This window comes from Lycium barbarum, chromosome 4, assembly GCF_019175385.1.
Source record: "Lycium barbarum isolate Lr01 chromosome 4, ASM1917538v2, whole genome shotgun sequence".
Classification (NCBI taxonomy): Eukaryota; Viridiplantae; Streptophyta; class Magnoliopsida; order Solanales; family Solanaceae; genus Lycium; species Lycium barbarum.
The window spans coordinates 105,023,368-105,038,096 of record NC_083340.1 but is presented as its reverse complement, the minus strand read 5'-3'; the positions used below and the strand labels follow the sequence as shown (position 1 = coordinate 105,038,096).

At 39.1% G+C, this 14,729-nt stretch overlaps 1 long non-coding RNA gene across 1 annotated transcript; it reads right to left on the bottom strand.

The window, feature by feature from the left end:
- Positions 1–6,192: 6,192 nt before the first annotated feature.
- LOC132636178 (uncharacterized) lies at positions 6,193–10,335 on the bottom strand. Its single transcript, XR_009581069.1, has 2 exons — positions 9,888–10,335; positions 6,193–9,560 (listed from the first exon to the last, which is right to left on the bottom strand). It is a non-coding gene; the product is annotated as an uncharacterized LOC132636178 (long non-coding RNA).
- Positions 10,336–14,729: the final 4,394 nt, after the last annotated feature.

The following is a 14,729-nucleotide window of genomic DNA, read 5'->3' as shown; positions in this document are numbered from 1 at the left end:
CTTTAGCATTATCACTACTATCATCGTCATCATTATCGTCATTACCATTATCATCATCGTTCATTACATCTATCTTTATCGGCTTACTCGTCATATGAGGAACTTAGTACAAATGTAGCATATCGAGAATCATGAGCTTAATAGCCCGGAAGATAGAATCATTTGAAAGACATCATAGACTTATAGAAGATTTTGATTATTGGCCAAAGAACCATGCCTTATGAAAGAAGGGCTAGCCTTACATACCTTTCCGTTCAACTATTTTACCACTTGCACGTTCTCCTCCAACGCTCATGTTTCTACCTTCATTAAAGTCATACTATCATTAGAAATATAGCTAGCATACATGACGAAAGCTAGAGAAAATTGGACAGCATCTCCTTTATTTATACGACATTCCCCCATATCGTATATCAACTCCCAAACGTCAATAATACATTCACAATATCATAACAATAGTCTTTATTCATCCACATTATCTATATTTCTCACTTCGCTTCCATTCACCCATATCCATGGTCATAACACACGACTACGTTCATGCATATACATTGCCTATCCCATGTTCTTAACATCATTTGTAACATATTTATATCACAATACATCAAGAATCATGAACCATGACTCAATTCAAGCTATTACTCCAAATGGCACTATTCCACATTCATGACCCATTTTTCTATATCCTTCTACAATCCAAGTGTTTCAACTTTCAAATACCTTAACAACATAGAAATACCATAAATCTTACCTTAGATGTTATAGGAACAAGCTTTTGGTGGAAATACTTCACTTGAGACAAAATCCTAGTTCATCTCCAATGATATTTCTTGACTTGAATGATCTTTAATGGGTTTTCTTACACTTGATTCACTTAGTTTATGTTGATGATCACTAATAACTCTTGAATTCTTGTGAGATAAATGTAGAGATATGTTTTAGAGAGAAGGGGGGTGGTATGGAAATGAAATGAAATAAGTCTTGATCCCTCATTTAGTGAACCAATCTGATCCCGACCAGATATACGGACCAATATACAGTCCGTACATTTTATACGGGTCGTATGTTTGGTCCAGTGAAAAGTGTCATTCTGGGCTGATTATGCGGTCCAACATATGGACCGTATGTTTTATACGGCCAGTATGTTTGGCCATATAATCCCCAGTGTTCCGAAGTCCGTTCTCGTCGACTCGTTTGATCTCCAATCCTTATGGAACCTTCTTAACACTTGTTAACACCTCAATACCAATCTAAGGGACGTTATCACTCTTCTCCAAGACATCATTAAATCCTCGTTAACTCGTTACTCGTAATTCCTTTTCGTTACCTATCGTTTGCCTTGCCTTCTCTTGGCAACTTTCTTCCCTTATCTCGAACATCCTTGAAATCTTATCTAGAGTCATCGAATGTCGTTTCTTACTTATTGAAATACCGTATACTCGTGCTCTTCACTAGTCTATTTACTTGTGCATCAATGGAAAATTTTCCGAGGTGTAACATTCTCCCCCCCCCCCCCCCCCCTTAAGAACATTCGTCCTCGAATGTTAAGTCCTCGGGGATTCTATAAAAATTTCGCCAGAGTTTCCCCTATAATATGGCACTACCATCCTGTCACAACAACTCATAATGACAATGCCTCACAGGGCCACAAACTAATAGCAATAGAATTTGGCCACACACGACCCAAAAAGCATAAAAGGAAAACATACATACCTTATGATCGTGATATCTCATCTTGGATTTCTTCTAAGGGCTGAAATAAATGCGGGTACTTGGATCGCATAATTTCTTCCGCTTCCTATGTCATTTCTTCTCGTTTATTGCTTCTCCATAAAACCTTAACTGAGGCCACTTCTTTGTTTCTAAGCCTTCGTACTTGGCTATCTAGTATAGCAATGGGTATCTCTTCATAAGTCAACTTTTCTGTCACTTGAACATCATTTACTGGTACGATCCTAGTAGGATCTCCAACACATTTACGGAGCATCGAGACATGGAAAACTGGGTGAACTGACTCTAAATCAGGAGGTAGATCAAACTCATAGGCCACTTTGCCTACTTTGCGCACAATCTCATAAGGTCCAATGTACCGGGGACTAAGCTTCCCCTTTTTAGCAAATCTCGTTACACCCTTCATTGGTGAAACTTTCAAGAATACCCAACCTTTCACTTGGAACTATAAGTCCCTTCGACGATTATCCGCATAGGACTTTTGACGACTTTGAGCTGCTAATAACCGATCTTGTATGAGCTTAACTTTCTCTATGGCTTGTTGGACCAAGTCTGGCCCTATCAACTTAGTCTCTCCTATCTCGAACCACCCAATTGGGGATCTACACTTTCGCCCATATAAAGCCTCATACAGTGCCATTTGAATGCTAGAATGATAACTATTGTTATACGCAAATTCAATGAGTGGCAAGTGATCATCCGAATTACCTCACAAATCTATCATACATGCCCGTAACATATCTTCAAGAGTCTGAATGGTGCGTTCAGCTTGTCCATCGGTCTGCGGATGAAATGTCGTGCCAAGGCTCACTTGGGTCCCTAAACCCTCTTGGAAGGACTTCCAAAAATTAGTTGTAAACTGAGTCCCTCTATCAGAGATAATAGATGTTGGGACACCATGGAGGCGCACTATCTCTTTAACATAAAGCTTTGCATAATCTTCCGCCACATATGTCGTTCTGACTGGTAAGAAATAAGCTGACTTCGTGAGTCTATCCACAATCACCCATATATAATCATACTTACATCGAGAACGGGGTAAGCCTGTAATGAAGTCCATGTTAATTACTTCCCACTTCCAAGTTGGAATTTCTATAGCTTGTAGCGGTCCGCCCGGCTTTTGGTGCTCGATTTTCACTTGTTGACAGTTGGGACATTGGGCTACGAATTCCGCCACATCTTTCTTCATCCCATTCCACCAGTATATGGATTTAAGATCATGGTACATTTTCGTCGCTCCAGGGTGAACAGAATAACGGGAACAATGAGCTTCTCTCAATATTTGGTGGCGTAAACCTGCCACATCGGGAACACATAATCTGCCTTGGCATCGAAGGACTCCGTCTCCTGCAAGCTCAAATGATGACTTCTCCTTCTGAGGGAATGTATCTCTGTAATGCATCAGCATGGAATCTTCGTATTGTCGCTCTTTCACTTCCGTTACTAGCGACGAGACTGCTAAATTCTGAATGGTAGTTCCCCTGCTCCCTGAGTCCACTACTTGGACTCCTAGGCTAGCTAACTGTTGGAGCTCACGAGTCATTTCTCTCTTCTCTAGTCGTACATCATACAAACTTCCCATAGATCTGCGGCTAAGAGCATCAGCCACAACATTTGCCTTTCCAGGGTGATATAGGATATCAACATCATAATCCTTTAACAATTCCAACCATCGTCGTTGCCGCAAATTCAACTCTTTCTGTTTAAAGATATACTGAAGACTCTTATGATCTGTATAAATATCCACATGGACACCATATAAATAATGTCTCCATATCTTTAATGCATAAACCACTGCAGCCAATTCTAGATCATGGGTTGGATAATTCTTCTCATGTTTTCGCAATTGCCTTGAAGCATACGCAATCACCTTACTATGTTGCATCAATACACAGCCTAGCCCAATGCCTGAAGCATTGCAATAAACAACATATCCTTCCAATCCCTCTAGAAGTGTCAGGATTGGGGTAGAAGTAAATTGATCTTTTAGCTCTTGGAAACTATGTTCACAAGCATCTGTCCATAGAAACTTTGCTGATTTCTGGGTCAACTTTGTGAGTGGTGCAGAAATGGAAGAAAAACCTTCAACAAATCTCCTGTAATAACCTACTAAGCCTAGAAAGCTACGAACCTCCGTAGGAGTTGTGAGCCTTGGCCAAGTCTTCACGGCCTCAATCTTTTGGCTATCTACCCGAATACCCTCGGCTGAAATGACGTGCCCCAAAAATGTTACTGAGTTCAACCAAAACTCGCACTTAGAAAATTTGGCGAATAGCTCTCGAGTTCGAAGAACTCTAAGGACAGTACGCAAATGATCCGCATGTTCTACCTCGGATCTAGAATACACCAAGATATCGTCGATAAATACAATCACAAACAGATCTAGAAAGGGCCTGAACACATTGTTCATCAAATCCATAAATACTGTCGGTGCATTAGTTAGCCCAAATGACATTACCTGGAACTCAAAATGACCATATCTTATTCTGAAGGCTGTCTTAGGGATATCTTTCTCCCTAACTCTCACTTGATGATACCCGGACCTCAAATCGATCTTTGAAAACCATCTGATACCTTGTAATTGATCAAATAAGTCATCAATCCTCGAAAGAGGGTATTTGTTCTTAATCGTCACCTTATTCAATTGTCGATAGTCAATGCACATTCTCAAGGAGCCATCTTTCTTTCGGACAAACAATACAGGTGCTCCCCACGGGGATGAACTAGGCCTAATAAAGCCTTTCTCAAGCAAGTCTTTCAATTGCTCCTTCAACACTTTCAATTCTGCGGGAGCCATTCTATAAGGAGGAATAGATATAGGCTTAGTGTCTGGCAACACATCAATAGCAAAATCAATCTCCCGCTTAGGAGGGAGGCCTGGAAGCTCTTCCGGGAACACATCCGGAAATTCATTTACTACAGGAACTGACTGAAGAGTCGGCGGTTCAACTTCTACATCTTGAACCCGCACTCGATGATAAATGCAACCTTTTATGATCATTTTCCTTGCCTTTAGATAGGAAATAAACCTACCTTTTGGTGACGCAGTATTCCCTTTCCATTCTAAAACTGGTTCTCCCGGAAATTGGAAGCGAACCATTTTCATTCTACAATCGACATTGGCATAGCAAGAAGCCAACCAATCCATGTCCATAATAACATCAAAGTCTACCATTTTTAGCTCATGCAAGTCAACCATAGTACGACGGTCACAAATCACAACTATACAATTTTTATATACTCGGCTAGCTATTACCGATTCACCAACGGGTGTCATGCCCTATTTTTAACGGGTTAAAACTAGTTCATAACTTATGACTATGTTTCCTCTAGTTTTGTAAATTTTCGGAGTCGCCACCTAATTTTAGGAAATATTAGGAAACCATTTGTAAAAAAGGTAAACTCCATTTTTTAGTCTTTGAAACCTGTAAGATTCTAGGTAAGGGTTTTATTTACTCCGAGGGGAAGGTATTAAGCGTTCCTCAGAGCCTATTCGAAAACAGTCTTTAAACTTAGTTTAACTGACACTAGAGGGGGATTATTTATCTATTTCTTATTTACTATTAACTATTTTAAATAACTGCTAAAGGAACTAATATCTAAAGATGATTTGTACAAATAGCATTTTTAAAGTCACGATCACGTAAATAAATATATGCGCGTGTACAAATGATTAGTGAGAATATAGATGCACATATGTAAAAAATGATATATGTGTATATTTATTTGTAAAGTAAGTAGTTTAGTATGCATGAGATGTAAACATATATACACATATTCATGACGTATTTTTTGCATAAAATAGTATAAAAATGGGAGGATTAGTATGTATATTTTTTGAGAAAATAATGTACATATAGGATATTTATTTCCTACGTAAGGTGGTATATAATGTTTCAAAAATAGTCATTTGTAATATGAGAGTAATATGTATAAACGCGGTGTAAAGATGATTAAAGAGTTAATAAAAAATAAAATAGAGTAGATATATATGTATGGAAAAATAAAGTAATGTACCTTGGAGCTCTCATAAAATAACTTGGATCACTATACGGGGACCCTAATAAAAGTATTGTATAAACTTGAAAAAATTATACCTGCTCACATGTTAGTATCAAAAGAATGTAATTCTAAAAATGATCAGTTTGCAACCACTGCTTTTACCCATAAAAAATCTACATTTCATCCCTTTGAAACTTGCGTTTTACACTTCCAAAATTCACATCTTAGCACTTTGCAGAAATCTATATTTGGAACTCTTATTTCTTCCGCAATCTTTCGAAAAGAAAAGGTTTGGTTAACCACGTTTATAAAAAAAAAAAGTATGTCTATTCCGCCGTAAAATAACTGGCTGTAACTTAGGAAAAGTTAACAAAAAGGAACTGAAGAACGTTCATAAGCGTTATCTCGAATATACTTAAATCGAAAATTATACCAAAGGGGATGGGGGGTAAGCAACTAAACTTATTGTTATACTTAACCATTTTTTTTTTCGCAGGTTCATACACAAACAAGAAATAAATATGCTACAAAAAATACAATCCAAAAAAAAATGTTAGTCAAGAATATAAACATGTATATACATGATAACACGAAGACACGAAATTTAAAGAGAGGAGGGAAGATGGGGACGCTAGACACGAGCAATTAAATTTTGCAACTGGCTGTTCTCTGAAGATATGGGCAGAATCCGGAGTTGCCATAACTCCAAATGCTCCCAAGGTTCCTCATGAAAAAGAAAAGAAAAAAGAAAGATTAGAAACAATTCTCAACAAGGAAAAAGAAGTCTATATAACTTTAATTAATAAAAGCTAGACAAAATAATCAAATGTAAGACAAGGCTTTTCTCGTGTCATATTCTCAAAAAACGCAACACCACGATCAGTTTAAAAGAAGATCATTGTAGTCCCAATTGCTACTCAAACAACCAAACGCTTCAAGCTAAATGTACAACAAGAACTTTTGATTAAACTAAAGCTTACTCAGCCTTCAAAACATCATATTGGACTATTCCCAAACAAAGATACTTAGCATATTTTCTCTAGGTTCAAATAAGGAAAAAATAATTTAGCATATTAATTGCACCCGAACTTGAGTATAGCAGCCCCACTCCCTTTTTATGCAAGTTTTAAGTGTTCAAATCAGTAAACTTTCAATCAAGTATGGAAATCCGTTCTTTTAAAAGTGAGGCCTCAAGTTAAACAACTTTTCATCGGCCTAACTGTAGTGTTTTGTTTGAATTGTGGTATTTTTTACCAAGTATAGAAATCTGTTCTTTCAATGTAGCATTTACTCATTATATTTTAAAACAAGGCAGCAACAATATTTCTAAAATGCAGCTGCTCATTAAAAAAAACACATAGCAGTAGCTATTTTCCCAGAAGTGCAGAAACGCATTGGCTCAAGATGCAGCATCTGTTTGCCTTGAATCACTGCAGCAATTCTGCTCAGAATGCAGCAACTATTGGCCTCAGAGTACAGCAACATTCTGCTTTGAAGTGCAGTAGATACTCATTATAGTATAGCAGCAAGTGGCACTTCAAACTTTAGCAAACGTAGCCGGTAAATTGCCTTAAGAAAGGGCAGCAATATTTCAACCCAAATGCACCAACGAGCCATATTCAGAATGAGTAATTTAGTGGCCAAGGTACAGCAGTCTCTAAGCCCCAAATTTGCCTCAAGAATGCAACATGTTTCAATCTCAAAATACCACAATATTTTGGGCCAAAGTTTGCAGCAGTAGGCAGCCTTCAAGTGGCAACAAGTTGGCAATAATAACAATAAACTAATCACATGGCTGATTACTGATATCTAAGCCAGTTCCAAATCAAAGAAGAAAGATCAAACTGATGCAGAAAAGGGGGAAGCATACAAGCACACATGTGATCTATTCATTTTTAACTTAAACTAAACTGGTGATCTGCCTCATTTTCCTTTTTATCAACATACCAGCAGCTATCTAAAAGGAGAGAACAAATAAGACACAAAGCAGAATTTGTATGCATTTTTAAAGTTGAGAGATATAGTCACACAAGGTTTTAATTATTCAGACCATTTTTAGCTTTCTTTAACAGGACTGAACATGATATTCACTTCTTTTACTTTTAACAAAGCAATTTCTGCATCAAAAGACAGGAAGAAACTTTATTCCCTTGGTTATATTCAATGGAAGCTAGAGATTATGAGGCGTAGGATGCTGCACACTAAAGAATTCAGTCATCACAACACAGCACCAACAAACAGAGTGAAGGCTACACCAACAGCTATCTACTTATCTCTAACCATAGATCAATTAGCTTTCGGATATTGAACTCTTTTTTTTTTGATTCGTACTCACTGCCAGACTACTAGCCTGAGACTCTCTTTTTTTTTATTATTATTACTTAAACCAGTAATTTTCCCCAACCAAAACAGTAGCTTTTTAACCCAAAAAAAAAAAACAGTAGCTGTTTTAGTTGAAAAAAAAAAGTAGCTTTCTTTTATATTAAAACAGCAACTTTTTAACCCAAAAAACAGTAGCTGTTTTAGTTAAAAAAAAAACAGTAGCTTTCTTTTATATCAAAACAGTAACTTTTCCTTAAAAATAATAACTTTTTCTCTCGAATAATGACTTAGTCTATATAAGTACCAATCATACTCCATATTTGCGAAAGTTAAGACTAAGAAAAACATCAATTAGCCAGACTTATAAACCCAAGGCATTAGTCCAAGCGTAGTATCATATTCAAATCAATACATATTTCGTATCAAGTATGGCATTTGTTTAGTAAAAATAGACTACAGCTCAAATGTGGTGTTAGTCTCTCCTTTTTTCTCAGAAAAAAACAACAGCCCAGATGGACTTTTTTTTTTTTGAACATGTCAAGGGTTCAATTTAAAAGCATGGCAACAATAAGTAACAATCTAATTTTGCAGGGCAGCAGCAAACAACAGAGAAAACAGCAACAATAGGTCATAATAAATATGGGAGCAACCATTTCCTATCAAGTGTGGTATTTGTTCTTGAGAGGAGAGGGGGCACAACATCCATGAAGACAATATAGCAGCAGTAGTAGCCACAAAGGTAAGGGGGCAACCAGCAACCAAGTAGCAGTACTAGTTTAACTAAAAAAAAAATATGCAGTAAAATATGCCTAAGGCACAGCAACCCTTGCACCAAGATGTAGCAGCAAAACAACATCAATAAATAGCAAGTAGGAAAAACAGCAAGGTTATCGCCAAAGTGCAACAGTAAAGCTCCTGGGAACTCAAGTTGTCCTTGGAGCAAACAGCCTATGATGAAACATCATCTAGAAGTCTCAAATGTGGCATCTCAAAGGCAGTGGCAACTTTGCCCCAATTATAGTAGACTCATGCCAATACATCAACAAATAGCAGTGGCAATCCTTCTTAGTTTAAGTGCAGCAACCACTTTTCTGCCAACATTAGGCTACATATTTTAAAATAAATCTTCTCAAGACAAACCAAAATAAACACTTATGTGCTAATGCGAAAATGAATGATAGGAATAAAATGGGGTTCAAGTATTATCTTTTGACGGCAGCGACGGGGCGACAGGAGTTAAACACATGTTCGACGAAATTAGTCGTTTCACGTTAATTTACAACAAACGAGGAGAACACATATTCCAGCAGCCAACTAAACCAAATAAACGACAAGAAATACCTGAACGACTACATTTCTACTTCTACTAAATTAAAGACGAAGATAGGACGAATGTGATGACCTTCTTTGTGACAGCGAACTGAAGCTATTGTCGTCGTTGAATCTTCGAATCCGCTCCGAGTAATCCTTGCTCAGCCGAGAACCAAAAGAGGGGATTTCGCCAACTAAAAAAAACTTAGAATTAGGAATAATACTTTCTGAAAATTCAACTTAGTTTTCAGCTGTGGAGGTGTTTGTTCAAGAGGCGATTTTTAACACTTGAACCTATCAACGTAAAGGGGATTTTCTACACTTTAAAAACTTATCTAAAACAGCCCAGGAAAGCCGTATTTATAGGAAAATGCTGAGGGGGTTTCAACAGCTTCCTTAAGAGACTTTTGCCTTTAAAAATCGAATTAAAGGGGGGAAAATCTGAAATTTCGAAAAAAGAAATGATGAAGAAAAATGACGGATTCAACAGATGAGATGGTGAAAGGGGTGAAAAATCTCACCTTTTCAGACTGATTGGGAAGGGAAAAGGTCGTTGGGGTGTAGTACATGGTAGATTCCTCCATTATCCACTGAATCGAAGGAGAGTCCGAGCTTGAAACTAGCGGTTCATTGCACTCCTCTTCTGCGGTTGAAACGACCTATATCGGCTCCTTTCGGCTCTGCCACCACGTCAATCAAAGCGAAGAGACGTGGTAGCAGTGGAGGCGGTGAAAGCTTCAAACCAACGGGTTTCGATGTTTTTTGGGTTAACGAGAGAGTGGGGTGTTTGGTTCCGTGGTCTGATGGGCGTGGTGGTGGTGAGGTGACGGACGTGATGGGGTGGAAGGGGTGGCGGCGAGGTGGAAGAGAAAGAGATGAGAGGAGCGTTTGGTTAGGGATGTTTGGTTAGAGATGAAAGACCGATTAGGGACTTAGTTTAGGTGTTGGGTCGGGTCGGGTCAGTGGGGGGTTTTGGGCTGGGGCGGTTCGGGTCTGTAGTGGAATTGGGCTAGACGTTTTTGGGTTGGTGGGGAATTGGGCTAGAGGTGTTGGGTTGCTAATTTAATTTGGAGGAGAAGGGAATTGGCCCTATATTATGTAGATGAGTTAATTTCTAACCCCCTTTTTACTCTAATCAATTAATTAAAATATGCTTCCTTGTCCTAAATATTTCCCACAAGATGTATACCTATATAAATTGCAATACAAGTAATTTAATATACGTATTAAGTTTTAAAAATAGAGTAAGAAGATGATTAGTATAGTAATAAATAGGATTAAAGGAAAAATGTCATACAGGAACACCAACGCTATTTTTGAGTGATTTAATTGTAAAGAATGATGTTTACTAATTTCTTATTATAAAAATATGATGTTTGGTGATTTTTGAGAAACGATAGAAACCTTTCTTAATTTTGGAGAAATAATATCTTAAAAATAGTGTAGTAGCTAGTGAAAATATTCCACTCATTTTTGGGGAATTTTTTTGACTGAGAAGCATAGTGAAATTAATTAAAAAAGGAGGGCCAAAATTGGGTGTCAACAAAGGGTGTAGACACCTCAAAAGGTTTGATCGACTCCGGTTCGACTCCGGTTCGACTCTAAATCGACCCGCAATATATGGAGTGACATATGACAACGTGGAGCCTGGATCAATCAAAGCATATACATCATGAGAGAATACCGACAATAAACTTGTGACCACATCAGGAGAAGCCTCAAGATCTTGGCATCCAGCGAAAGCATAAATACGGTGCTGAGGACCGCTAGAACTGGGGACTCTCCCTCTGCCTCTACCATGGCCAACTGGCGCATGTGAACCTGGCCCCATAGGGCGTACAGACGATGAAGATCCAGCTACTGACCCTGAAGGTTGGGTCCTGCCCCTACCATGAATTGAGGGACAATCACGCATAATATGGCCCGGTCGGCCACATAAATAGCAAGCCTCTGAACACGATCGGCACTGACCCCAATGTAACTTCCCACACTGGGAACATCGTGGTATGGGTGGCCTCGCCTGACCCGAATCACCTCTGAACTGAGACCCTGAAAAGCTCTGACTCGGCCCGGAATGTGTGGATCTATCAAATCTCTGGCCTGAAAACCGTGGAGGCGCACTGGTCATAGAATAACCTAAATGCCTAGGAAACTGTTGTCGGCCCCCGCCTCTAAAGTCGCTCATCGGACCCGAAGATCTGGACCTCTTGCTATGTCCCATATCATGCTCACGTTCACTTCTTTGCTGTTGTAGACTTTCTTCTAAATTCTGGGCATGGGCCTGAATGCGTGAAATGTCCATATTGTTCTGAAGGGACGCAGTCAAGCACCTATCCATCAAATGTGGCCCTAGGCCTTTCACAAATCGGTGTACCCGGTCACCCATATCAGCTACCATGGCCGAAGCATACCTGCCAAAGAATTGAAGCGGAGACTATACTCTAGAGCACTCATGTTTCCTTGCCTCAAATTTAAGAACTTATCGGCTCTAGCTCGCCGAACCTCTAGAGGTAGATAATGTCGGCGAAAAGCATAAAAAAAACTCTTGCCATATCGGGGGAGGCGCATTGGCTCCCCGTGAAGCCATCTAAACCGTGTACCAATGAACCGCAACATCCCTCCATCTATAGGACGCTAACTCCACCGATTCGGTGTCCGAAGCATGTATCAAGTGAAGCGTCCTCAACATTCCATCAATAAAATTTTGAGGGTCCTCATCCGGCTTTGATCCAAAGAATTTCGGAGGATTCAAGCTAATGAAGTCACGGGCCCTTGCACTAACAGCCCTATCACCTTGCCCTGTACTGTGCCGCTGAGTCTGAGCAGTAACCAACTGAGTAAGCAAATGAATGGCCTCTTTTACATCTTGACCTGAAGCGTCCGGTGGAGGAGCCGGAGGTGCTGGAGCTGGGGTTGAGGCTCCCTCACGCTCCTCAGAAATAGGCACTGACTGGAAGGACTGAGATTGAGCCGCATTCTAGGACTCACTTTCCTCTACAACTGTTGGCGGTGCTCTTTCAGCCCGCTTTCCTGCCGCTGTCTTGCCTTTTTGGGCTGTCGTTGCCTTTCTCTTTACAGGCATCTCTGAAATACACAATACACAGTTAAGGAGAAGGAAGTTCTTATATCATAGCTCTATCGCACGATGTTATGAAGAAAGAAGGTCAATCATTCCTAAAATGCCCGCAGCCTCTTGTTTATAAATGTGGCGCATAACACACCCATAACCAAGACTCTACTGGACACGGCTCGTAGACACACCCTAGGACAGAACTGCTCTGATACCACTTTTGTCACGACCCAGCCGGAGGGCCGCGACGGGCATCCGGTGCTAGCCCACCCGGGAACCTCTTAACATACTTTTACCTTCACATCAAGGTGAGCCACATATTACATCACTCATTTCTATTCATCAGTCATACGAATCCCATCGAGCAACAATAACCTTATATCATCAATGGCATCTATGTCCATCTCAATGTATATAAGCCGACGAGGCTAACAAAATGATATCCAAAATATAGGCCAACAAGGCCAAACACATCTAACTATATACACATGTCTACGAGCTTATAAGGAGAGTATGTCATATCATATAGGCGGGACAAGACCCCGCTATGCCCATAATTATGTACACAAAAGAATCAATACCCAAAAGTTATAGCTCCGAATGTAATGGTGCTCCGCTCTGTAGTCCCTGAGAATGTAGCTATGAATCAAGTCTGTCTCCCTGGGCACCTGCGGGCATGACGCAGCGTCCACAAACAAAAGGACGTCAGTACGAAGAATGTACTGAGTATGTAAAGCATGATCAATATCAATATAGAAGCATAATAAGCAACATGAGAAATAGCATAAGATGGGAGATAGTAGAATCATCGTCATAAGCACTTACTTGCTTGTCATAGGGACTTTCATTTCTAATACAAGGTTGTGTACATACATCCGTATTCGTATACGTGCTCATTCACGTTCCATATTCATAATCGTATTCTTATACATATTCTTATTCGTATTTGTATCATGTCCGTATTCATACTCATATCTATATCATATACATATCCATATTATATACATATCCATATCATATACATATCATTTACATAGCATACCCGACCACAAAGGTTCGGTGTTTCACGTACCCGACTATGCTTAGGCTCGGTGATCATACATACCTGGCCAACCAAGGCTCAGTGTTACACATACCTGGCCCTACCAAGGCTCAGTGTTATACGTACCCAACTGCAGTGGTGCGCGCACATCGTTATACATATATTTATACATCTATATATATATATATATTCTACCCGACCCTATAAGCTCGGGGTTTCATAATAGCCATACATAGGCACACATGCATATAAGCTCATAGGCATCTTTAGCATTATCACTACTATCATCGTCATCATTATCGTCATTACCATTATCATCGTCGTTTATTACATCTATCTTTATCGGCTTACTCGTCATATGAGGAACTTAGTAAAATGTAGCATATCGAGAATCATGAGCTTAATATCCCGGAAGATAGAATCATTTGAAAGACATCATAGACTTATAGAAGATTTCGATTATTGGCCAAAGAACCATGCCTTATGAAAGAAGGGCTAGCCTTACATACCTTTCCGTTCAACTATTTTACCACTTGCACGTTCTCCTCCAACGCTCACGTTTCTACCTTCATTAAAGTCATACTATCATTAGAAATCGATAGCTAGCGTACATGACGAATGCTAGAGAAAATTGGACAGCATCTCCTTTATTTATACGACATTCCCCCATATCGTATATCAACTCCCAAACGTCAATAATACATTCACAATATCATAACAATAGTGTTTATTCATCCACATTATCTATATTTCTCACTTCGCTTCCATTCACCCATATCCATGGTCATAACACACGACTACGTTCATGCATATACATTGCCTATCCCATGTTCTTAACATCATTTATAACATATTTATATCACAATACATCAAGAATCATGACTCAATTCAAGCTATTACTCAAAATGGCACTATTCCACATTCATGACCCATTTTTCTATATCCTTCTACAATCCAAGTGTTTCGACTTTCAAATACCTTAACAACGTAGAAATACCATAAATCTTACCTTAGATGTTATAGAAACAAGCTTTGGGTGGAAATACTTTACTTGAGACAAAACCCTAGTTCATCTCCAATGATATTTCTTGACTTGAATGATCTTTAATGGGTTTTCTTATTCTTGATTCACTTAGTTTATGTTTTTGATCACTAATAACTCTTGAATTCTTGTGGGATAAATGTAGAGAGATGTTTTAGAGAGAAGGGAGGTGGTATGGAAATGAAATGAAATAAGTCTTGATCCCTCAT